General features: G+C 33.7%; 1 protein-coding gene across 1 annotated transcript in view; it reads left to right on the top strand.

Annotated features, from left to right (window-relative positions):
• Positions 1–5,735: 5,735 nt before the first annotated feature.
• Positions 5,736–24,464, top strand: part of LOC144443272 (myocyte-specific enhancer factor 2C-like) — a 37,643-nt gene continuing 18,914 nt past the window's right edge. Inside the window, exon 1 of the mRNA XM_078132711.1 lies at positions 5,736–5,821. The gene's annotated coding sequence lies outside the window, so the exon portion shown is untranslated. The remainder of the gene's footprint in view (positions 5,822–24,464) is intronic.

The raw sequence follows: 24,464 nt of genomic DNA, 5'->3' as shown, positions 1-24,464 counted from the left end.
TAATGAGCTGTCACCAAGTTTTCTTTTTTTCGAGACTCTTCTCGTTTGTGTTGTTGTAACCACTTTAATAATAAACCTGTGTGGTTACAGAAACGGCAAACAACGACAAAATTTTTCAGTGTATGCAAAGTGTTGATAAATCTGTGGGTATCCGTGTGAATGTCATACAGTATAACCGATAAACACATGGTTGAAATATGAGTATGTGCAAATTTGTCTCCGAAGCAAACTTCAAACGAAGTATCAACAGCAATGTCACACATATATTATCCGACTAAAGGAAGAAAAATATTGGGGAATAATGTAATTGTAATCTGGAACATTTTGATTCATATTTTGAAAACTGCAGAACCATTTGACGCGAGTTGTTGTGATGTAGAACAACCAAAGGTAATGAAACCATATAATTTGTGAAAACATGTTAAACTTGACATACATGTATGTGTGTGGTATAAAAAGTGGTACACCAATGATTACATTAAAATGATATTTTTAGCAAGCTCAATGTTCGATGCCCTTAGGAGGGATACCTTGGGTGAAAAATAGATATCCTTTGATACAGCAATGAGAAGGAAGTGAACTACAGGAATAACACAGGGAAGTGAACCATAGAAGTATACACATTTAGAAGTTAATATTTTGGAACTGTCACGGTGGAAATCCCTAAATTATATAGCATTAAAAATAAAGATTTTCTGTATGATGTTCTAAAGTTATGTTGTTCATAATTTGCTCTGTTGTTATATTATGGTAATGAGAACGTTATTGTGTTTTGATTGACAAAAAAGGGGAATATGATTTATGTTTGATCATAATACTGTCGGTGAAGTATTGAAAGACTTTGATGATATTAAGTATGTATCAGCCCTGGCACTAACAAACTTCTGGTACAACACAAACCATTGGATCCATTGAATTTATGCTATGGGGTAGGGACATGTTGAGCCGATAGACTCATCTTGTTTAGTATATATCTTAGGTGGTTGGGATAGCTTCTAGAGATGGTCAGACCAGGACAAGCTGGGTTTGGATATATGTCAAGATTTATTTGATTCTGGAAGTTGGGAATACAACTTTCTTTAATAGCTGATCAGGGGTTACAACTGAAAAGAAAAGTTGGGGGGAGGGAGGGAGGGGGTAGTTTAGAATCAACTATCATCATAACTCAGCAGTGTGTGAAGACTAAACAAGACTGGTGTACATGAAGATGTAATTGGCATACTAGATGTTGAGACCTTCAGAAGAGGAGAGTGAGCAGAGAGTATTTGCTTTGTCTATAGCCAGATAATTATGTACACTATGTAATGATCAACCTGGGGGAATGTATAAACACCAAGTACATGCTAACAACAACCCTATAATGACCATTTAATGAGGCATAAATGTTTTCTTAGCCATCCCAACTACTATTAATAGGGCTTCTTACAGGATTAGTTTTCACACTGGGCTGTCTCCTCTGACCTCTGCTCAAGCTGGGTAATGTTTGTAACTGTTGCATGTCAGGCTCGAAGTGTGTAACTCGGTAGGCAACTCTCTTCAGGATAGCATGGGAAAAATACTTGACGATTGGATAATTTATCAGGGAACTTGATCCCACAATTGTGGAAACTTTTCTTCCATAGAACAAAGATAGACGAAATGTAAAGTCTAGGTTGAAAATGAGATATTAAAATGATTTATTACTTGATGTGACTTCTTAATACTTTTGTATTTACACATACCTGCTGCTTTTATCTGGCTTTTGTACTAACAGACAGTTGTGTGTGACACTTTCATTTTAATCAGTGTTACCACAAAGGGTATATAGAACATGCACAACAGCTGTATGGACGGCTGGTACACACTATATACATATTTAACTGCAAGAACAAGTCAAGGGACCTGAAACAGATTGACCCCCACTTGGCTTCCGTATTTGGTGAATCACAAATATCCCAATATGTGAACAAAAATGTTGGTCCCTGTGTAAAAAACAGTATATAGTGTTCCGATAACCTTAACAAATAGTGTTCCGATAACCTTAACAATTCTAATAGAGACAACTGAATCATATGTTTATATATACTATTGTAGCTCTGTGGAACGTCTGGTGATAATATTGAAACTTTGGTTAAAAATGCTAGTATGTCAGTTGTCTGCAAAGTTACATCTGTGAAGATGAGAGACCGTTTGTTTCAAAATCTATGTACACATAGTTTATAGTATTATAAAAGAAGTCATTCTCAATATTGTTTGCATTATGTGGTAAAGTGGTGCTATTCAATATTATTTTGTATTTCCATCATTCAAATATGTTCTCTTTTAATTTTATTGTTTTGTATGTCCATACAAATAAAGCTATATCAGATAGAAATTTCAATGTTCTAAAGTCACACGATGTATTGCTAATGTCTATGCTTCTTTTTCTTCTTCTTCTTCTTCAGATCTGAAGACAAGACTTTGCAGTGACAAGAGTTACACTCTAGGAGATATCTGACAGCCAAAAAGTACGTGGATTATCTATAATCTTTTCATTCACCTTTTGTATTGTTATAGTTTCCTTGATCTGTGAACGTCTGTCTGTGATCTGCGGCACAGTATAGAACTGGTCATGGATATAAAATGACAAATGTTACATGGCTTGTGTTTTCAACTTGTCACATGTTGACAGTGTGCCATTTGGTGATAGTGGTGGTATATAGATATGAAGCTACTTACTGCAACAAGTGTTGTCATGTTTAGTACAAGATACAACTTAGATACGTGTAGCTTATATGATTAAAACAAAACCAACATTTTGTGCTGGATTGGAATTCCATCACCGTCATTCTGTGCATTTCACAGCATATTTCACTCGATGTTCACATTTCATTAACACTGTTGTTTGCTATATGCAAGCCAAAAAATACAGTATACAATCATCCATATATTGAGTTTTTTATTTATTTTCAAAAAAGTATGAGATATAAAAAATATATATAAAAGTATAAAAAGCTAAATTTTTGGAACTTTTTGGTTTTCCTTTCAAATATATACACAATATAATTTATGTAGAGTTTGGTTGTTTGGTTTTCACAGGATAAAATCTTGAAAATGATTGTAATGTTTTCTTTTTGAAAAGATTGCAATTTTGAAATGTTAAATCTAAAAGTAGTTGCCATTTTATCTACACCGTGATTCGCTAGGCCTAATTAAAAAAAATTGTGTGGTTCCGATTACACTCAATTTTAGAATAAATGGAGATTTTTTTCCTGTGTGAGTGTCTAGTACAGGTTTTCCATTGTTTTCCAAATGGTCTCTGTGTTATTTATTTCTTCCTATCAGATGTACAGCCATTACAGATTGGAAAAACAGTTTTAGAGTGCCTTTTTAAGTTGATGGCAGTTTCCGCATCTGCTATTTCTTGTGAGATTTCAGAATTTTTGAGATTTTATTTTTCTTCTTCTTGAATACTTAAAAAAAAAAGTTTTTAGTGTCTGCAGTGAAAAGCAAGGTGGGGTCAGGTAACCGAAACCAAAAATTATTTTTTTTACGCCTTATCATCATTATGTTTTAATTAGTTGAGATATATATGTATGTCGCCACTGCTGAGGTCTACACAGGATGTCTTACAAACATATTGTGGTATTCTAATAACAATGAACTTGCTCCCCTGGCAAGTGATCATCTTGTAGAGATTTTATTTAAAGACCGTAGAATTCCTATTATTGTTGAAATATTGCTTTCACCATCATGGTGGCAAAACTGATGATTTTCTCTGCGTATATTCATACATTGAAGACTCAAGGATTATTGTAGACTGTGCACCAGGTTGTGTTGCTTGCAGTGTTGGGCACAAATAACGACAAATCGTACAGGCTAGTATTGTTTTGATAAACTGGCATTTGTCATGGCAGTATGCATTGTCAAGTAAAGTCATCTCAACTCCTACCAAGCCAAGAAGGGTGTATCCCTAATGTTAGTTTTGAATAAAAATAAAAGTTTGAAGCACATTCGTGTTATATGGACATACTTGTATTATATTGAGTTGAAGGTTTGCAATTTTTTCCTTCAAATTACTAATATGTCAATATGTTTTTTGAATTAATACACAATGTGTTTGTTTTGTGTACATAAGAAAGTTTGTCACTTATGTGAACAAGTATACAACTTGTTGCTAATATTAGTTGTGTATATGTTTAGACAGTTTTGTAACTTCTGTACAACCTCAAACAGTTGTCCTTTTCAATGATATACTGGACTTCCATATCACTCATCATTAGTTTGTATGATCTTCTGTTTTGGAAACTGTGAGAGCATAAATTTGAACTTCTTAGGTGGAGTAATTCATGCAAAATGTAGAATTGATTTTGGTATTGCCATCTTTGTAAAGGCAGAGTAATTTTTTACTTTCCCAAAATATTTAACATTGTCAAAGTGTTGTGGCAAACAATGATACGTGCTTAACTTCCGTATAAAAAGTATATTTAAAACAGTGATCCTACCAACCAATACATATGGGTATCATGATAAAGTTTGCGAAAAGAAATTATACCATGGTCTTTGAGAAGTATTCTTTTGTTGGAAATCCATGGAATAGTTTCTCTTCTTACATAAGTAAAGTTTGGTGTACTTTGCTGCTAACTAGATGATATTGTAATTTGTAAGAATATGTCATTAAAATAGCATGGAGATATTATTCTCCCATAGCTTACAATCACAAAAGAGATGGTTTTCAAGAAAATGTTCTCCAGAGTGGACTATCTTGAAAAGATAGTGTAAGGATGTCCTAATGGCTTATTATTCTTGGTGATTAGTAGATCACTTACAGCTAAAAGAAGCCGCCTGTTTATGTTTCAGTAAGTGGTCTGTGTGAGGAGACTCTTGTCACTGTATTTTTGATCTTTCTCTCACCATTCTAATTTGTCCTAAGTACACTGGCAGGCCAACTAATTGGCATCTCGGTTTTCCACCAACACTGTTATCCCTGCTCACTCTCAGCTCCTGCTGCTCTTTCTACAACTCAGTGTCAACAATTTCCTGATAATAAAATAACCACCAAAGCCGTTTGAGGCCTTGAGTGTTAGTTATAAACGCAGCCGATGGGAACTTTCTGTGTATTCGGAGGTGTGATACAATTGAATTACTGTTAGCGGTTTAGGCGTAATGACAGAAAACATCCCCATTGTTTGTCAGTTTTTTGTGGAGTATGTTTGCAGAGAGACTTGGAGCACTTCAGGTTGTTATGGAACTTGAAAACAAAGCAATGGGGCAACAAAACTTCACGTCACTTCTGATATCGATAAGAATACTTGTAAATTTCTAAGTAAAAGCATGTCTGGCATGAAAACAGGCACCTTGTTACACACCGCAGACAGTAACTCTTTGCTGAAATAAAATCAAGTGTTTCAATTGTGTTTGCGGCACAGTTAAATTCAATGAAAGTGGTAAGGTCATTCTATGAAGGCTATTGAGTTATCCGTAATGTTTGATTTCTTGTCATTTTGTCTGGGTGCTTCAGAATAAAAATGACCAACCAGTAATTGGTAGAAGGGGTGTCCACCAGCAGTTTCTCTTACAGAAATATCTATGGACCAATTAATAGTGTAATTTGATGTGGTTGGCTGGCCGCTCTTGGTATGTGTGAAAATTGGCATATCCGAGCTCTGACTGGATGATGGCGCCAAATTATCACAGGCTCGGTAATGAGATACTAATGAGTTACATGGATTTAAGTTGTTGGCTGCATTGTTGCGCTTCCTTCAGTGTTCCTTAGGGTTTAACACAGTGAAGAAGTCCGTTTCCTGCCTCCAAAACAGATCTCGGCTCTCTAGTCACTGTCCACACATAGTGCTATTTATTTGTGAGTATATGCTAAATTTATTGTGATTACCAGCTATTAATACGTCTAGTAACAGTTACATGTAATGAATGTGTGTGTAGTGTGAGATATTTAGAGATTCAATCTAAAATAGTGTGCTTTCAGGCCATTTAATGAATTTCTTTTTTTAAAAGCCGTTCTTACATTGGTTTGTATTTTTGCATGGGTGTACATGTACATGGTAAAAGCAGGCTCATATCACACACACACACAACTTTCAGAGTATATGGAGAACTCTACTAATATTAGCCTGCCAGAGGTTGGTAAAATGTACAGTGGACGGTCAAACCTACTTCTAGTCGTGGTGGTTTTATGGTATATCTGATGCAGTTTTACAACTACTTTTATGATGAAAAAAGTTGGATCATTGCTGGTGTTTTGGCGTTTTCTGGAACAAATATGTCTCACAAAAGAATGGTATGTTTTTCTGATCTAATTATTCTGTATGTTCAAAACATTCTAGCCAGCTTAAACTGGAAATTGGAATAAACAAAAAGAGGAAAAAACAAAAGCTGAATATTATTTCCATACATAGAGAAACTAGTAATGGATGAATTTAATAACTCATTTGAGAGGTTTAACAGGACGTTTAAGTGGATGTCTATGAAATTAATTTAGATTATTATTAGAGAAGCCCTACAAAACACTTCTATTTTTTCCGTTGTTCACTTGATGATGCACTGTTGGACAGATAAATATATTTTTTTAAAAACTGCTTTCATATGCAAAGTTTGCAAGAATATACATTAAGCATGCATTTTACTTAAAAATATGAAATTCACCCTTCGAAGGAAAAATTTGAAATTCATATTTGGTGGTGGGCCATCAAGCAGTTTTAAAATATGTTTGTAATATGTACATTTTTTGTATGTACAAGTGTGTGTTTTGATGCATGGAGTTTGTTGTGTTAGATAACTCTGATAAGTTGGTTGTCTCTGTTGACATATTGATACACACCACTAAACCTGGTAAAGTGTCTGTACTGATGCGTTACACTGTTATTGTTTTTTATGGCCGTAGTTGCAAGTGATGCTGAAAAGATGTACAGGAAACAATGCTATGAAGGTTACAGTTTTGTTACTATGTTGTTTTGTCCTCCTGAGGGAGTCCGACAGTTTTGCGTTGAGTCAGGGATGTCTATTAGGTGGTCTTGTTTTTTTCACACATCAATACGTCGTGTTGTCGAAATATTTTCCTGCACTAAATTTATAAATGGTATTTGGAAACCAAAATGAAGCAGTTCCATCAAAATACTTTGATTACAAACTAAATGAATATTTCCTTCTTCAAGACATTTCGTAATAATTTGCTGATATTTTCATACAAAGCCGAAAAGTTTTGTCAGTTTCTAGCAGACATTGAGTATATGGAATTGTGAGCTATAGATTTGATAGTGCCATGAGTGTACACACAGCTGTAGTTGCTACCAGCATGAATTGCTAGCATCAGTCAGACATCGATACATATGCAGTATGGTACTCAAAAGCATTGTTTGATGGTTTTCACCAATTGCTGAATTCTGGTCCTCTCTTCCACAGTACGCAAGTTTATACACGAGTTGCTTCATCATATGGTCATGATCCCCCCCCCCCCCCTATATGTTAAAAGTAGGTACATTAATATGCACACTAAATAAGAAGAGAATCAGTTGTTGAAGCTATTGTAATTTGTAGAATAATTATCAATTTATAATTGTAGCAAGATGCTAATATTATGAAGTTCAAAGATATACTGTTTTCCCCATGAACCAAAAACTTAACTTTATCAGTTCCCTTTTAAAATGAAGTTAAAACCAGTCAGTTACCAATTTCACTCCTATTTGAGAAAAGAGTCTTCTTGTTCTGTTTAGCTTGATTCACTTTAACGACTTTAGCTACTGGGCACAGACATGAAAAAATAAAAGTGTATGATTGAGGGTTGGTTGTACGAAAACTGTGATTGCTGGAAAACTAAAAGTCTAAAATGAAAGTATATTGGAGAAAAATAATTTAGGCAAAAAGTTGTGGCATCTTTGAATAATGCAGAGTGCAATGAGTAGTGTACAGGACTCAAGAAGTTTTGTGATGATTTTCATGTCTGAGCACATTGGACCAAGTTGTCTTTGCAAGCCTGGAGGGCGAACGGAATTGTTGTCAGCTTTAGAATGACGCAAAGAGTCATTGGATACAGTCAGGGTTTTGGTAACCCTTCCAAAGTTGATGCCTGAGGGGTTGACTAGACTGTACATTACAGACAATAACCTCAAACTGTATTGGAGTGGTAAGCTAAGAACACTGATCATACTTGGTCACATTTTAACGAAATTAATACGTACTATCACGGATTATCACCCTAAAGCTGACCAATACACTGAAATGTACATACCACAACATCTGAGATAATTGAGTCAGTTGACAGATTTGGTGTTTAAATGAGTGTAAAACTCAAATAGATTACTAACTATTGGCTTGTATACTGTTAATTAAGTAATTAATATTGGACGTCTGTTTCATTCTTTGTTCAACTGTTGCAGTCTTTGTTCAACGTGAGTGTGAAATAAAAAAACCCTGATGTCAACAGATTGTTTGAGTCAAGTTAAAATTGCCGGGGATAAGAGATTATCGTAGAACTCAAAGTGGTATTGAAATAGTTGGATGTGTTGTCATCTTGTAGGAATACATCATGATTTGATCGGGAAATTGTATGTCAGTTTTGTACAGCTTTTAGTCAAGAAAATACCTCCCGTCAAAATGACGATAAATACTTTATGTCCACGGAGCTTTCATTTCGATTCACTTTTGCAATAGGTACAACTTTTTTCATTGTGTAATTTCTAAAACATGTGGCAGAAAAGTCATTCCCTTGATAAAATATTAAATTAACGAAAACTTATAAATTCATAATTCATGTATGTAAAAAGCACCAAATGAAGGCAGGGGTAGAGGAAGATTAATACATGTACGTATATTAGTTCATCTTTGTGTGGGTCTATTCGTCACTCAGTGAAAGTCATATTACATTTAGATACGTTTTGCAGATGTTGGCTAGTCAGTCAGTCAGTCATTGCAAAGTTATTATTTCCTCTGGTATGCATTTATGGGAAATATCAAATGAGAGAAAAATATGCCAAATACTATGTCATTCATATCAATGACTTGCCCATTTCGACAACTTTGCACGATCAATTCTATCTCATCACTTTTTGTGCCACTCACTACACCTGTATTAGCAAATTGTTATAACTTGTGAAATTAATTTTTTAAATGTGCCTCACCATTGTAAAACCGTCACTGTAACTAATGCAAGTTTTATCTTTGCAAGCCAAAACTTGCATTTGTGTCTTTTTTGTTCATTATGAAGCGCTATTCGTATTAGATACTCGTATTGTGTCAGTCTTTGACACTGGTGATACGTCCAGCAGAAAGTTTTATCGGAATAGTACATTTCTGAGTATTTGCATAATGGATGTGTGTATATACAGTCTGTACATCTGGCTTCAGCTTGCTCTTACAATGCCGTCCTCAGTAAGACCTCATCTTTCAAATATCCAACAATGGCGTAATCCTAAGCTTATTGTTCTACTATATACAAAATGATATGCTACGAAATACTCGTATAAACACATAACAACATGTTAAAACGAGTTCAAACCATGACAGCATCAATTATATTTTTGTTGTGATATAAAAATGTACGTCTCTGTTCATGAAATCTTTTGTGTAGAGAGATAATAGGACTGTTCCGTATTGTCTGTTTTGTTGGATCTTTGAAAGTATGATTTCCATTTCGCAAAAAAAAAAAAATTATGTTTTTAAAATGAGAGCAAAAGTTATGGAGACTGGAGTATTGCTTCTAATGAGTCCTAGTCAAGCAGTTAACTAATTTGAATGATGTTTGTCCACAAGGCTAGGCTAATTATTTGTTTACTGTAACGTAATGCCATACAGAGCGAACTATCACCTACAGAGAGATGCGTAGGTTGTGCAAATGTTGAGGACTTGTAGACTTTCAAATGTTCATTCCTATGTTTACCATCAAGGGAATAAATTATGAAGCTTGACTTGTTTGTAATTTTTTTTTTAATGGACTCAACATTGTAGACTTTCAAATGTTCATTCCTATGTTTACCATCAAGGGAATAAATTATGAAGCTTGACTTGTTTGTAATTTTTTTTTTAATGGAACAATCTCCAAATGATGCTAATAGGCAACTGGCATTGAATCCATATGATAGTAAAGGCATACACTTTGACATTTAGTTTAACTTATAATAAGATGGTTTTCACCACTGTCAAAGACTTGTATTAAGTTGTAGTGTGTGCCATTTTACTTTGAGTTGTTTGTGTGGTATTTTTTGTATGTTCTCAATAGATGAACTTGCAAATGTTCACTATCATTCTGAAGTGATGAGGATGGGTGTTACAATTGTATGCACTGCACATGAAGTGCTGCTTATCCTGGTATGCAATTTATGCATTGAACTCAATTGGGGGAGTGGCAACTTTAGCAGTAGACACCAAGTGTTGATATTTGCTTGTAAAGCTTTTTCCATAGGATCTTTGCAATGAGTATAAAAGATATTTATATGAAAAACAGTTTTCTAAGGATTTGACAATGGTATTCATACAGGTTAAGGTAAACTTATATCTGAGACACTAATCAAAATATCATGAAGTTGTAAAATTACCAATTAGCGTCTTCGCAAGCCCAAAAAATGATACCAAAAAAAATTGACAGGCTGTTAGCAATATCGTTATTAATTAGGCTACATAAGTTACAGCTGTGTCTGACATTTGCTATCATTTCACTTCTATTGTTCTCTGGCTTTTATGAATATTAGCCATCTTCATAAATCGCTATAGCAACAGGTGATGAATACATCACAGTCTATTGTGTAGGATGCAGAGACACGCCCCCGACCTACAGATGCTGAACCAAAGCTCATGTTTTATTCATGAGTGGTCAAGTCCTCATTACGAGTGATACCTCGATTTAGTCAGTATATCAAGAATATTTCAGGTAAGATGAAAAATCTAATTTTGTCTTCATCAAATGCTGTTCATAGGATATGAAAAGTTGTCTGTTTGAAAACGGAGACTTTGGAAACGAGGCAATAGAGTGAACTGGTATGTTTTGAAATAGTATCGCTGATATTAACGTAGGTGTTATTTTATCCATATTGACTATATGTTTGATTGTGAACATGATTGTAGTCTGGAGGACTGGGCATATAGTTGATGATGCTAACTTATAGGGTAAGTGGAAGGGAACATATGAGACTGTTTATTAGGATATCGTTGGGGAATCTGTGAAATGTTGACAATGTAGAAAGATTTTGTTGCCTTACTTGTATACATCATTACAAAAGTCTAATATTAATTGGTATTCTGGTTGACTTAATTATTTAGGTAGATTTGCAATTATCGGGATGATAGCATATAAACAATGGTCCAAATTTGACAATTCAAGGTTTGTACTTTCTGTTGGTACACTCTATATTATATAACCAGTTAACAGAAACGTTGGTAGTATACATTCATAAACTTCCTTGTTGATTACATGTTCTCAAGTTATAAGATTTTATTCCTCATTCGAAGAAATGCTGTGTAAGTGTTTATGGGTTTGTAAGTGAACAAGACACAACTTCTACTGTTAAGATCTTTATTTCAATATTTCGACTTCACACTGGAGCCTTCATCAGTCTTGGTGTAGGGGAGTCCTACCAGTGAGGAAGTGTATATTTACTATCGGTGTACTCTGTTGTTGTTTATGTACGATTTACCAAGGCTACAATACCTGTGAAAAACTTTGCTTCAGTACAATTATTATGTGTAGGAGAGGAGCCCAGTATTTACTCACTATTCAAGTATGTTACATTTGTGTAAAGGTGGCTTATAAAATTATGCCCTAAGGGGAACTCTATAAATGAAAAGGAGACCCATTGCTTCTGTCCCAATAGATGGGTATAGACAGAACAGTAATACACAACTAGTACTTTTAGACGATGGAGGTGAAGAAAAATTTGATGCTAACTTACAATGGGACTAGAAATTACAGCGGGAATTTCATAATGATATTGTCATCAGAGAGTATTCTCTTCATCACTGTGTTGGGACTTTTTTTCCAAAATTTTCAAAAAGTGATGTACTCTAGTTGAAATTATGCAACTGTTTGTGTTTTTTATGGTTGGCAAATATTGTACCTATTGTTACCATTTTGGTCAATAAATGAACTTTTGAAATGGTACGAAAATTATATGAGGGTGAAATATTGTTGATAATGGCATTACTATTTAGGTGTACATATCCTTACTTTTTATGCATTGTTTATTTCATTATATATGGTTGTCACTTTCCATTTATATTTAAAATTGGCCAGAGATGTTGTGAAATGAACAGATTACGTTTAGTTTGTCTTTCTAGTACTTAGACATATTTAAAAGTTTTGAACTGAATTTTTAAAAATGCATTGAAATTTTGAAATTTTTTGGAGCTTTGTATGTAAGTGTGTATGTAAGTATGTATTGTCAGTGAAAACAATGCCTAATTGTAATTAACTCCAGTGTTTGTTCTTAGACACAGCTGTAAAAGTTGGGCTAGGTTTCTACTCAATCAAGCCCCCACCAGTCAACCCAGGTTGGTGACAGCCCTCTCAACGCAAATCAACAATATGTTTGACTATTGGCAAGATATTATCTTGTGTTATAATAGCAAACTAAGTAAAAGCCCATATTTCAACTATTTGAATGGCGCAATCCTCTTTGTACAACGGATTTCACACATAGATCAAGTGTTGAAGAGTAAAAAGCCATCTGATACCAGTAACCTCTGCCACATAACTGTCATCAGCCAACCTGTTTGAATTTTTATATCCCCTAGTCAAATCTGCTAGCCATACTGGATAATTTTATAGACTCATCGGATCGGCCTAAGTTAAATTAATATCTTTGTGCTAAAAATAATTCAAAATTGTTATCAATTACACTAAGTTGAAGATCTTCTGGTATCTTATACACTTTGTTTTGTTTTATCATCGCCAATTATTTTTTTATGATGCCACATAATGTGTATCTACTTTGATCAGTTGTGACAACTATTAGTATCAATTTGATATGTGAAGGATAGGAACCGATGTTACTGCCATGATCATAGATTTAAGTGCTGCGAGGTATTTTTATGATGTGTCGTGATCAAGTCAATCTTTAAATAAATCAAAATAAGAGATAATATCATAGAAAGGAAGTGAGTGCTGAATTTTTAGGATGGATTTTTATTGAAATTCTTTTTTTGATCAAATGTCAATAACTTTTTGTGAACTGACCTGTGCTTAATACTTTTCTCGTTCATTACTTCCTAAGAATTGACAAAATACCGACCGTAATTATTTGAACAATTTTTTTTAGTTTTTGGCAAATTGCAAATTTGTTTTGGACCAGAACCGTAGAAACAGTTCTCACGTATGAAATAATATCAAAATTTTGGTATTATAGTGTGGTTTTTTACCGTAATTTTCAAAAATGTGAACTCAAATTTATTTCCTGTTTGTTGATAGAGACTGACATAAAGAGGAAAATTTTGAAAAACAGGAAATGTAGATGGAATTCTGAAAATTTCACTTTGTTGTCAGGCTTTTGTCCAGCAACTTTGAGAAATATTTTTATACAAATTTTTACCCTGGTAGGTGGTCTTGGACAAAACTGAATATACATGCAAAACTTTGTTTCCAAATATCCACAAATTTCTATAAATATTAAGAGTATGAATTTGTTCTAAATAGGGGGGGGGGGGATACTCTCAAAATTGTGTTTACTTTAAATAGATATTCTTGAAAATTATCAGTTTTTACCATTAATTACTAAATGTTGAATATTCTTGACTGACTGAATGTTCATGAACTCTAGGTTCATAGTTACAAATGAAAATATCTGCTTACAAAGTTAAACTTTTTGGATACAAACCGTAAATTCAGTAATCAAACGGTGATGAGTGTAGTTAACATTTTTATTCTCTTTGTGTTCTCCACCAATGTATGCCCTTTTTTTCTGTCTTTTTATCTTCCTTCACGTCTATCGTTCAGGTCAGTACAAAATTATTATAATTGCTCACCAAATTCAATCCTTAGTCAGTTGTTATTGGAACAACTGACTAAGTTCTCACTTTGGTGACAAAAAAAATTAACCCCATATCACAGCACGTGTTGCATGCTGTACCAAGTATGGATGTCAAATGTGAACTGAACCTGTCATCTAGGTAAATAAATCACCAAGTTTACAAACAGGCAAATTGAAAAAAGTCAATAGATAAGAACTTTAAGACCATAATCCTCTTATATGCTTTATAAAGTCACTTGTCCTCTGTAAAGTTTGTCAGCAATGTGAAAAACATGAACGTGCCCGTTCAATAGCCATGTGCAAACACACTCACACAGGCCTTTGAAAGTTGAAGTGTAGTGTTCCAGCAGGGATGGTTTAATGTTGATGTTGAGTTACGTATTAGGCATGTATTCCAGCACTGATATATTGGCTCAATTCCCTGTTTTTCTATCGCCAGCAATCCACGGCAACACAATCAGAGATATTCATCATAAATGTGCAGTATACATATTTCTGTAGGTGTGGATTTTGCTGTGTTTAAAAGTCCAATGTTTGAATCTCATATTTTGCAATGTAGTGTTTTCTTATCAGTGAAGTCGTAAGGATTATACGTTGTAACATCATTCATTTTTTTCAGGGCCAACTTTTCGTATATATACCGTAGTTCCATCAAGTATCTGTTTTTCCCACCAAAATTTTAACCCTAATCCTACATGGTCCTTGAATGATGTTAGTGTTAAACCAAATTCAACATAAAGCCTTGAAACATTCATTCATTATATAGTGTTTTATCATCCACTATCTATAGATACCCTGCTCCGCCATTTGTTACAGTCTGAGCTTAGCTTTTGTTACTCGCAAAAATAGTCATGTATTTTTACCTTTGTATTGTATCATTGTATATGTATATTTACAGCATATGCATTTCATAAAAAGCATCCATGTATAATTCTGTAACCGCTGAATATAAAAAAAACCCTGTGTTTTCATTCTCCAAAGCTTTGTGCAAGGGCTTCTACACCCAGGTTAGGAAAGTGTCTACATATAGATTTTACTGTCATTCTCAAGCTTCTTGCATAGGATTCCATACTTTGTAGACTAATGTAATATGTGTTCTGGCAAGCTATTCAGAAAAGTGCTATCTCATGATGATATATCATCGATTTATCGAGTCACCATTTAAAATGTTATAAAAATGTAAATGAATATCAGATTGTTTTGATTAAAAATACCAAATAACTTCAGGCAACAGAGCTGACATAGTTCCGTACTCATCAGGACATGTAATGAAAAATGTCTTCTAAAAAAATTTGACATAGTCGTGCATACTAGTAATTTTGAAAACTGAAAGGATGAATGTCATTACAGAATTGCAATCTTATTTGTTGGTAACTATGTATATGTATGCAATCTGTATGTAAAATTTAAATTGTACTAATCTGCTCTCCGTAATATGCAAATAAACTGATATTTGTGACAGAAGTTTATTCCAGAATGTTTTTGGTGAAATAACTACCATTGATGATAGTCTGTCTGTCTGTCTGTCTGTCTGTCTGTCTGTCTGTCTGTCTGTCTGTCTGTCTGTCTGTCTGTCTGTCTGTCTGTCTGTATGTATGTATGTATGTATGTATGTATGTATGTATGTATGTATGTATGTATGTCTATCTCTGTGTCTGTCTGTCTGTCAAAACCACAAACTGCTTGAGGAGTAACAATCATTTATAAATGATGGTTTTGTTTGCCTTTTCAATGGTAGTGACTTCTGTAGTGCATATACAGGTATGGGTGTACAGTCTAGTCTGTTCGATGACTATACAGAAAACTAGGGGGCAAATGTTTACGTAGCATGATGGCAACTCATGGTTCAAACCATGTCTTAGTGAGATGGACGTCAGAATGTTTTACCTGTTCCAAACCTAATTGTACCATATTTCTCTAGGTCCAACATACTATCTGTGTTATGTATTACCAGTGTTTTTACTAAGGTTAGTAACAGAGTTGGTGGGGAGTGTCTAATGAACAGAGGAAGAAAATGTGGTGAAACGTGCATAGAGTTCCATTCCATGTGCTGTTATTTTCCTGGGGAATCTTATTGAAAATACCTGCAGAATTTCTGTTGATTTTACCTACTCGACTCAATAATACTCTTTATAAAAACATAAATTATACAAGTCGATGTTAGTCCACTCTTGTCAAAGCCGCAATGCCTAAGGGTCAAACACTTATACTGGTCAAGAGGTATGCCACATGAAACCCCCAAAACATAGGGATACAGGTATTGCAGCTGTCCGATACCACCTTTTGTGAAGATATTAAAGTCTGTGTACCACCAAATTGCTTTTGAAATATAAGGAAGAATAGACTGATTCGCTACTTTGGTAATAATTGAGATACGTGTAATGACGTCAGTGATACCACAGAAATGTTTAATCAACGAAAGAGTGGGATTTTCTTCAGGCTGCAATGCTGTGAATATGTCTGGAACTTACTGATCTATTTAACTTACCTTCCTATGTCAAGGGTACAACTGAAATATAATTTATATCATGTATTTTACAGCTTCCAGCTTTTCCCACTTTGTTTGTAGCGAGTCCACATATACCATTGATACTGGAAAAGTCTGTTTTTTTTCAAAGGGATCGATTTTGGCTGAATACTAAAGAATCAGGTCCTTTGTGATGAACAATATACCTTCGCTGATATGACGGGGTAGATAGAGAAAGTGTAGGCAAAAAGTACACGTCACCTTATAGAGGGTATTGTGGCTTCAAAGGACACACATGGAAATAGCAAAAGTGTGTTTTGTAACTTAAAAATAGAAGTATATCCACAATGTTCAAGGGAGCTACATTGTAAAGTATGGCGATAAATTTTTTCACAATTTGTTTCAGCCAGAAGGTTCTGATATCAAAGTTCCTAGGTATTATGCTAGCTTTTTTTTTAAGCCAGTGAAATTATAAACAAGTTCATAAATTTGGTCTAAATAATTGCAAAGTTATATTACAACTATTAGTTTTTAACAAATGTTACCCCATTACCCGTTCTTGACATTTGGCAAAAAAAAATAGTTATTTGGAGGGGTAAGGAAAGAAAATGTATAACTTTATAGCCTTGCCAAATAATAAGTTAGACAAACCCCACCATAACCTCTCGAATAGATCTGACATGGATGATGGGTCAGTGGCTAATTACAGAATGGAATATATTATATATAAGCTGTATATAATAAACAATTGTGGGAGTGAAAGTTGGAAAAGAAAGAAAACAAAAAAGAAGACAAACAGGTGATTTAAAGTCAAGAACAAATTTTTAAAAAAATGCAGGTATCTTTGCTGTATGAAGGATTGAAGTTTAAATTGGAAGCAAAACATTTACAATAACAGTAGGTGTATAGCATTTGTTGCCGTACATGCACTCGGGGTAACTTTCCACTCACAATGCATCTAAAATATCCAACAAGTTGGGGAGCCTGTGCCTTCTAGGGACAGTGTCTTTATGTTATTTTACCCCAGCATCATGATCCGCTTGCCTTCACAAATTTTCTTGGTGCCAAATATAGATATACCATGTCTTTTTGCAATATATCTATTTAAAATATGCAAAACAGGTAGCTCACTGTACAATGCAGAGTCTGGCCAGATAAGGTGGGCAATGTATACCCAATAGAGATAAAAACAACAATGTGTCTTTTCATTTTTCAAACCCCATTTTACCTTGCCATAGGGAGAGCTTTTGTATCATGCAAAATTTATAATAGTGAAACTGCATGTTACTGGAGATATGGATGATTTGTACAGTTGTAATTTAATATCATGTGTGTGAATTCCACCCATTTCACAAATTTGGCAGTGTGGATTATATTACATAGTGTAAGGTTCATTTTACCATGTGATGAACCTGAATGGATGATATTTTTTGTTCTGCTTCTTTGTGGGTCTTTGTGTAGTTATTTTTCTGAATCTTTTGTTTCATCCATCAGTTTTGTGTCTGAAGTCAATTAAGTTCAAACTTAGGGAAAACATGTCCATACATAATAATTGTTTGCAATATACACCACAGATAGTCATAGTGGATGGGAAACATATGCACATTAATATTAGGCAAAAGAAAATGTGTTTCCAATATGAAACCCAATTGACCCTATTTTAAGCTGCCGACCCTAAATATTTTTTTAAACATTTAAAACAAAAAGTTAAGAAACTCTTTGTCTTCTTGACCTCCATGCACGTCTGTTTTGTTTCCACAGTGATGTCTGTACATGTTTCATCAGATTATCACAGAAGGGGTATACTGACTGACATTTTGTTTGCTTTTGGGTTGAGACAATATTTTTCAAAAATGAAAACAATCAAAAAGGTAAAGATAAAATAAAATAAGATGAAATAAAATAAAATCCCGACCTACGTACTCTATTTTTAAAGGCCATGGTATCGGAAATACTAAATTAATTTTTTTCGCCTTAGCTGTACATTTCGATTGAATATTGGTCTACTAATACATGGTTATTTTCAGTGTCAGCAGGTATAGAAGGATGACTAGTAAACGCAGAAAGTCAACTGCATTCTGCTATTTGAGAAGACACCTTCCATTGTAAACTATACGTGTACATACATAGCCCAAGAACAGGTGTCTGTCTATATTCAACATTTGAAATTCAACTCCCAAAAACTATAAATATGATTATGAAAATACAAGTTTCTTGAAAATTACTGAGTTTATTCATTATAGTCGTAAAAAAGCATTATGCAGTGTTTTTTGCTAAGGTTGGGGAACCCTGGTAACATAATAGGGAGAAAGGGTAAAAATGTCAGTGTTTCATCATCCTCATAGAGTCTACAATCCAGAGTGCTCCCCCCCCCCCCTCCACCTCTTAGATTTTGCCTACTTACTGCCCTTAGCAAGCACACTGTTACATAATAATGTTAGCCCACTTTCTTTGAAAATTTTACATCGATATGAATATGAAATAACTAAAGTATTGCATTGGTAACGCAGTTGATGTGTAATTTCTACATTGTGCAAATGTAGGTATGTGTGATCATAAAATAACAAACACCGACTACATTGCTACCACATATTGATATGATCATTATTTATGACAAGTCCAGACATCCATCATGAATTGTATAAGTATAGATGCATTTTGACATTATGAGACTATTCAAACAGCCTGTGTTCCAGATCCTTACCGGACATATTTACTTCATGTAGTGATTAATTAAAAAAAGTACATCAGAAAAAATACATATTTAATTGACAGCCATTGACAAGCGTTATGAGGATTTATAAAGCTCTCAGTCTGTGTATAAACAAATTCCACAGGTGTATTTATAAAAGTGACTAAGTAATAATCTGGTCGGACTGAAGCTACCAATGAGGTGATACTTTGGTATCATAACAGGAAAAACATTTTGGATGAATTATGAGAGTGTGATTGTTGTAAAATATGATTCATAATTGAGTAGTCGTCATAATGTTGTTTGCTGTTTATTTTCAGTTACTTATTAAGCTAAATCTTGACAATATGTTTATGATGGTATTCAGCATATGTACATTTATTTTATTCTGGGGATTTGGGTTAAAAGTTAACAGGAATGAAGTTAATAACTTTTATGAATGTATTTTGAAAGATTCATGAATTTTGCTGAGATTCTAAAAAGTTGACAAATTATACATTTTCAACTATTTTGCTATTTGTGGTATCGTTTACAGATTATGTTATAGATTTATATTATAATAACATCTCTGTCCTCTTTTACCAAGCTAACCAAGATACATACATTTGTAATGAGATGAGTAAGTATTAACAGTGATGCATGCTTCGCCATCTGAGTACACATCACTGCAAATTTAGCCTCCTTTTTTTTTTAGTCAACGACTTCCTCTTCTCCTAATTTCCCAACTGTCGGCATGCTGTATCCTCTTGAATTTAAGTCTACTTCAGTTAATTGAATTTGTTAATGAGAGTTTTCATCTAATGCTCCACTATGGAAGTGTTTGTTTATAACTTGAAAGACCAATGCGAACTTCAGCAAGTTTATTTTATGATTATAAATATCAGGTGAAATAATAGTTAATTAATACAGCCATTCTAGGAAACCTACACACTTTACTTGTCAGTTTTGTAATCTTATAAATGATAAATTTAGTCAAACATGTCTCCTGTATTATTTGTGTCGTGTCTGGTTTGCAGGAATGTAGGTAACAAATATTAGTTAAGAGCCTGATCGATTTAGTAACGGGTACCAGGGGCTTCACTAAGTTTCAAAAGTAGGGGGAGAGAAGTGCACGCTACTTGTGCACCCCAGGGGAGTGTTTGGAAAAACTTTTTCTACCGTAGGGATGTCCTATTCTAAACATACGAATGATCCCAGTACAAGTGCATGTACATGTACATGAAGTAACTCCCTCCATCAGCATACTGTAACGTAAGAATTGGATAAAAAAATGAGTAGTGGTCAGGTGGCTTTCTTGAAATACTGTATGTTGTAGTTTGTACAGAATATGTTAATGTTAATGTGAAGGTGTTCATATTGGGATTGTTTGTGTGTTTAGAATAGGACATCCCTACAGTAGAAATGTTTTTTGGTAACTCCTGTGGAATTGATCAATGAAATTTTCCATGTTGGTCCGTCAACTCATTCTTCTCAGAAAAATGGCTATATGAATACGTATTTTCAATTTTAGGAAGCAGAAATCGACTAGGCATGGTATGACCAATTATTACCACCAATGATACAGGACACAATTTTTCATAAAGTACTTGACAGCAATAAGTGTACAATCCCAAGTGTATCAACTTTAATTCAAATGTATCAATTAATCAATCAATCAAAAGAATTTGTACAGCACCACTGATTCTTACCTTGAGTATCACTCAAAATTGCCACTATGTTGAATACACAATGGACGCTGGGAAAATCAGAACTTCCGTGTTTGTAGCTATGTAGATTTTATCTTCAACTAAGCTTCTCATACCTGGTACTATGTAGAATCACCTCGCAACTTGTATTTTTGTACCCATTACTATAACGTAATGAAATGAAACATTTCATGAATCTTTTATTAGTTGTAATCTGTGAAAATGATACAAATAAGGAGGTGTAAGGCTTAGAAATAGATAGAGAAATGAAGATAAAAAAAGTGCAATAACTTGAATAAGCATATTAACCCTTGCTCAGTCATACAAGTACTGCTTTGCTTGATCAAAAGCAACTGAAATGAATTGCGATCATTTCATGAAAGTTAAAAGTAACTTTTTTTTCAACTTTTTTTCTGATAAAACCCACAGTCACGTGCCCCTGTGACTGCAGCCTATTTTCTAATTTTGAAATACTCAATGTTTAAAAAACCTTTGCGAGAACACAGGCAGTGAACCTATATTTAAGTGTGTGTGTTGTGTATATTAGTGTGCTATGCTTTTTTTTGTTATATTTAGCTTTATTTATCCGACACAAAGTTATAAAAAGCAACACAGCCTGTATCTAAGATTTGCATCTAAAGTTAGCATACAGAATACACATACAAAATACTTGTTTAAACTTATTTTTGGTGCTTGTCAGAATGATAAATGTGATTGAGTCTAAATAAGTATACACAAGGAAACCTGGTTACCAAGACTGCATTTTTCCAAAGCTTTGATATCATTTTTATGTCCCATCTAAATAACATCTACCACTTACTAGTGGTGGTTATTGTGATTGACATTTCAATCTGAGATGTGGACAGTGAAACTGCCATCAAGTGTATTGCTTTCGTTGATTTTGGAACAGATCTCCTGCAATCTGGAAACCTAATAGAAACTTTACTTTGTATGGATCCACATGTTATATGTAAACAAGATTTTGTATTTGCAAGTCATCTCTCAGTTTGTGAGATATTTGTATATGTAGGATATGCACCCATAAGGTGTATTGCTTGTGTTGTTCTGTATATGAGTGTCTTGAATCTGTGAATTACGTAGAACCTTTGCTAAGTGTAGAATCACAGATTATGTGTACATTTTATATTTGCAGTTTATTGTTCCTCCATTGAAATTTTTTGTCAGAAATTTATGCAAGACTGAAATTTAACAGTTTGATCATAAAAGTTCATAGTTTTTCCTTATTTGCAAGGTTAATGTTTTAATTTAAATTTTGGGATGAAAAACTTGGTAACTTTTCCTCTTGTTCAAAATTCAAAGAAAATTTATAGACAATACAACAATTTTAGAAAAAATTTTGCTTAGCTTATCACTTTCAGGCTTAAGTTATCGTCATGGCAATAGAGAAGTGTAATAATGAGAAAGTTTCTCATTTCGTTGTAGTCTGATATAGAAATGTATGTTGATTTGTAATTTGACTACGAAACCTGAAAAATATTTTCTTTGCGAAATGAATATTCTTGATAAATTTTGTAGCACAAATTATCACTAATTACTGAGAGCAGTGACAGGCTTGTAACATTCATAGTACGTAATTAAATCTTCTGTAATATAAACGAAGTACAAATATTTAAAAAAATGACCAAAAGTTAAAACATAGTTTGCTGCAGTCTTCTTTAATTAAAGGGACAAACCAGAAAAAAAAAACATGAAGCAAAAGTTTAGAGAAAATATTTTTAGAAAAATTGGACCCAGAAAGAGCTACACATGTCATTTTATGATTTTTTCCACTGTCCTAATTACTATAATTATGTTAGTAAAAAAATGAGATGATTTGTTACTGGGTATGATTTCCAGATTAATTATGTTTGTTTTGTAGTTATTAATAAATAATCATAGCCAAGTAAGGAGGCTGGTGTTGTGTGAAATTGTGATGTTAAGGTGAAATTTTGAGGGTGTTCCACCCAAAAATAAAGCCATTGTGTGTGTTGTCCCAAAGCCTATACACTTGTCGCGGTGCTTATGTCTCCGCTTTCTAATAAATTAGCCATGGAAATATGAGGGTGCAAGAACAAACAGCAAAAGAGAGAATACAGAAATAGAAACTTCTGTCACACGCTACCACCAACATGATGTTGTTATTATTATACTGAGGATAACTTTGTGAGGGTTGCTTCGCTGCATTTTCCGTTGGCAAGCTTTTGTAACCCGAGTGTAAGATATTTTGGCAACACAATATAACATTTTGGGTCTTTGAAACTAGATAGGATCCGAAATGGTATCAGTTTCAATTTTTGTAGGTTACTGGAATATATATATATGTCTATGACTAAAAAGGTGATGAAAGGAAATAAACATTACGATAAATTGTTTAAAATTATCTACTGGGATAATACATTCATTGTTTATGTAAATAAAATATTTTTGCCAAAGTGTGGAACTGAAAAGGTTGTAGAGAATGACAAGGAAAAGTTACAATTTCTGTAAATATGGCAATTTAATTTGGGAATATAACTATGATTATAGAAAGTATAATAAATTAATGAAAATATATTGTGATAGTTGTCACCCTACTATTTTGTAAAAAAAAATTACCCCCCCCCCCTTCCATTTTAGGAAAAAACAAATAAGTGAATTGTCTCAACAAGACACTGACTCTGACTTGCTTTCAAGACAGCCAAAATATTTTTTCAAAAAAATTGGAATATGAAAAGTTAACACATTCAGTTTGTCATAAGTAAAAGTGTTCAACCTCACTGATGTGCCAAGAATTTTTTACCTTAGTAAAATTTGTTGTTTCTATAGTATCGGATAAATTTTATAAAGATATAAATAAATTTTGCCAAACCTCTCCGAAAAATATCTCTACTGCAAATGAATTATGCAGAGAGTAATTTAAAACTTTGAAGGTAAAAACTAATGTATAAGTTATAACTGAAGATAATCAATAATTAAAATACCACACTGGAAGATATATACAAATCATAAAATTTTTTTTGCAATTGTCACAGAAATTTAGAGATTGGAACTTTATATTTCAAATTTGAAAACAACACATTGTCAAATAACTTGAAAGAATAAAGTTGCCAACAAAGAATAACATTTATGTGTGCTACTTAATATTATGACGGAAAGGGGGAATATGTCTGATGAGAATTATTAGTAAAGAGTTTAAATGTATGAAAGCTGTATACCCTTAAATATATATCGTTCTGATTTCATTCAGCATAAAGCATTAGCTTTTGTATATATTGCCCATCTGAAGTTTGAGTTTCACAGGATTGTCTAGGCTGCTACTGTTTTGTAAAAGACCCTTTAACTTGATTTCAAATTGAACTTGTTTCCTGGACTTGCACAAAGTATGTAAGCTTAGCATAGCTGGCTTACTTGAACTTATAATCTGTTTGATGCTATGTCTAGGGTAAACAAAGAGATTTATGACAACTTCTTCCAGAAAACTGACACTGACATCTTCTACATATCTGTTTGGTTGCAAAATATGGATAATAAAATATGGAAGAAAATACACAGACAAAATATTATCATGAGATCAGGTGTGGCTGTGAGATATGTTAATCTCACAGCACCTGTTTTCGTAACTTCAGCCAATGCACAGATAGTTGATAGGGTGTTGTATATCTGCAGGTGTGAAGCCAAGGTACAAGTGTCATATTTCCATTCTGTGATACATT

The sequence above is a fragment of the Glandiceps talaboti genome, chromosome 12 (assembly GCF_964340395.1).
Source record: "Glandiceps talaboti chromosome 12, keGlaTala1.1, whole genome shotgun sequence".
NCBI lineage: Eukaryota > Metazoa > Hemichordata > Enteropneusta > Spengelidae > Glandiceps > Glandiceps talaboti.
This window is presented reverse-complemented; position numbering and strand designations above follow the sequence as displayed.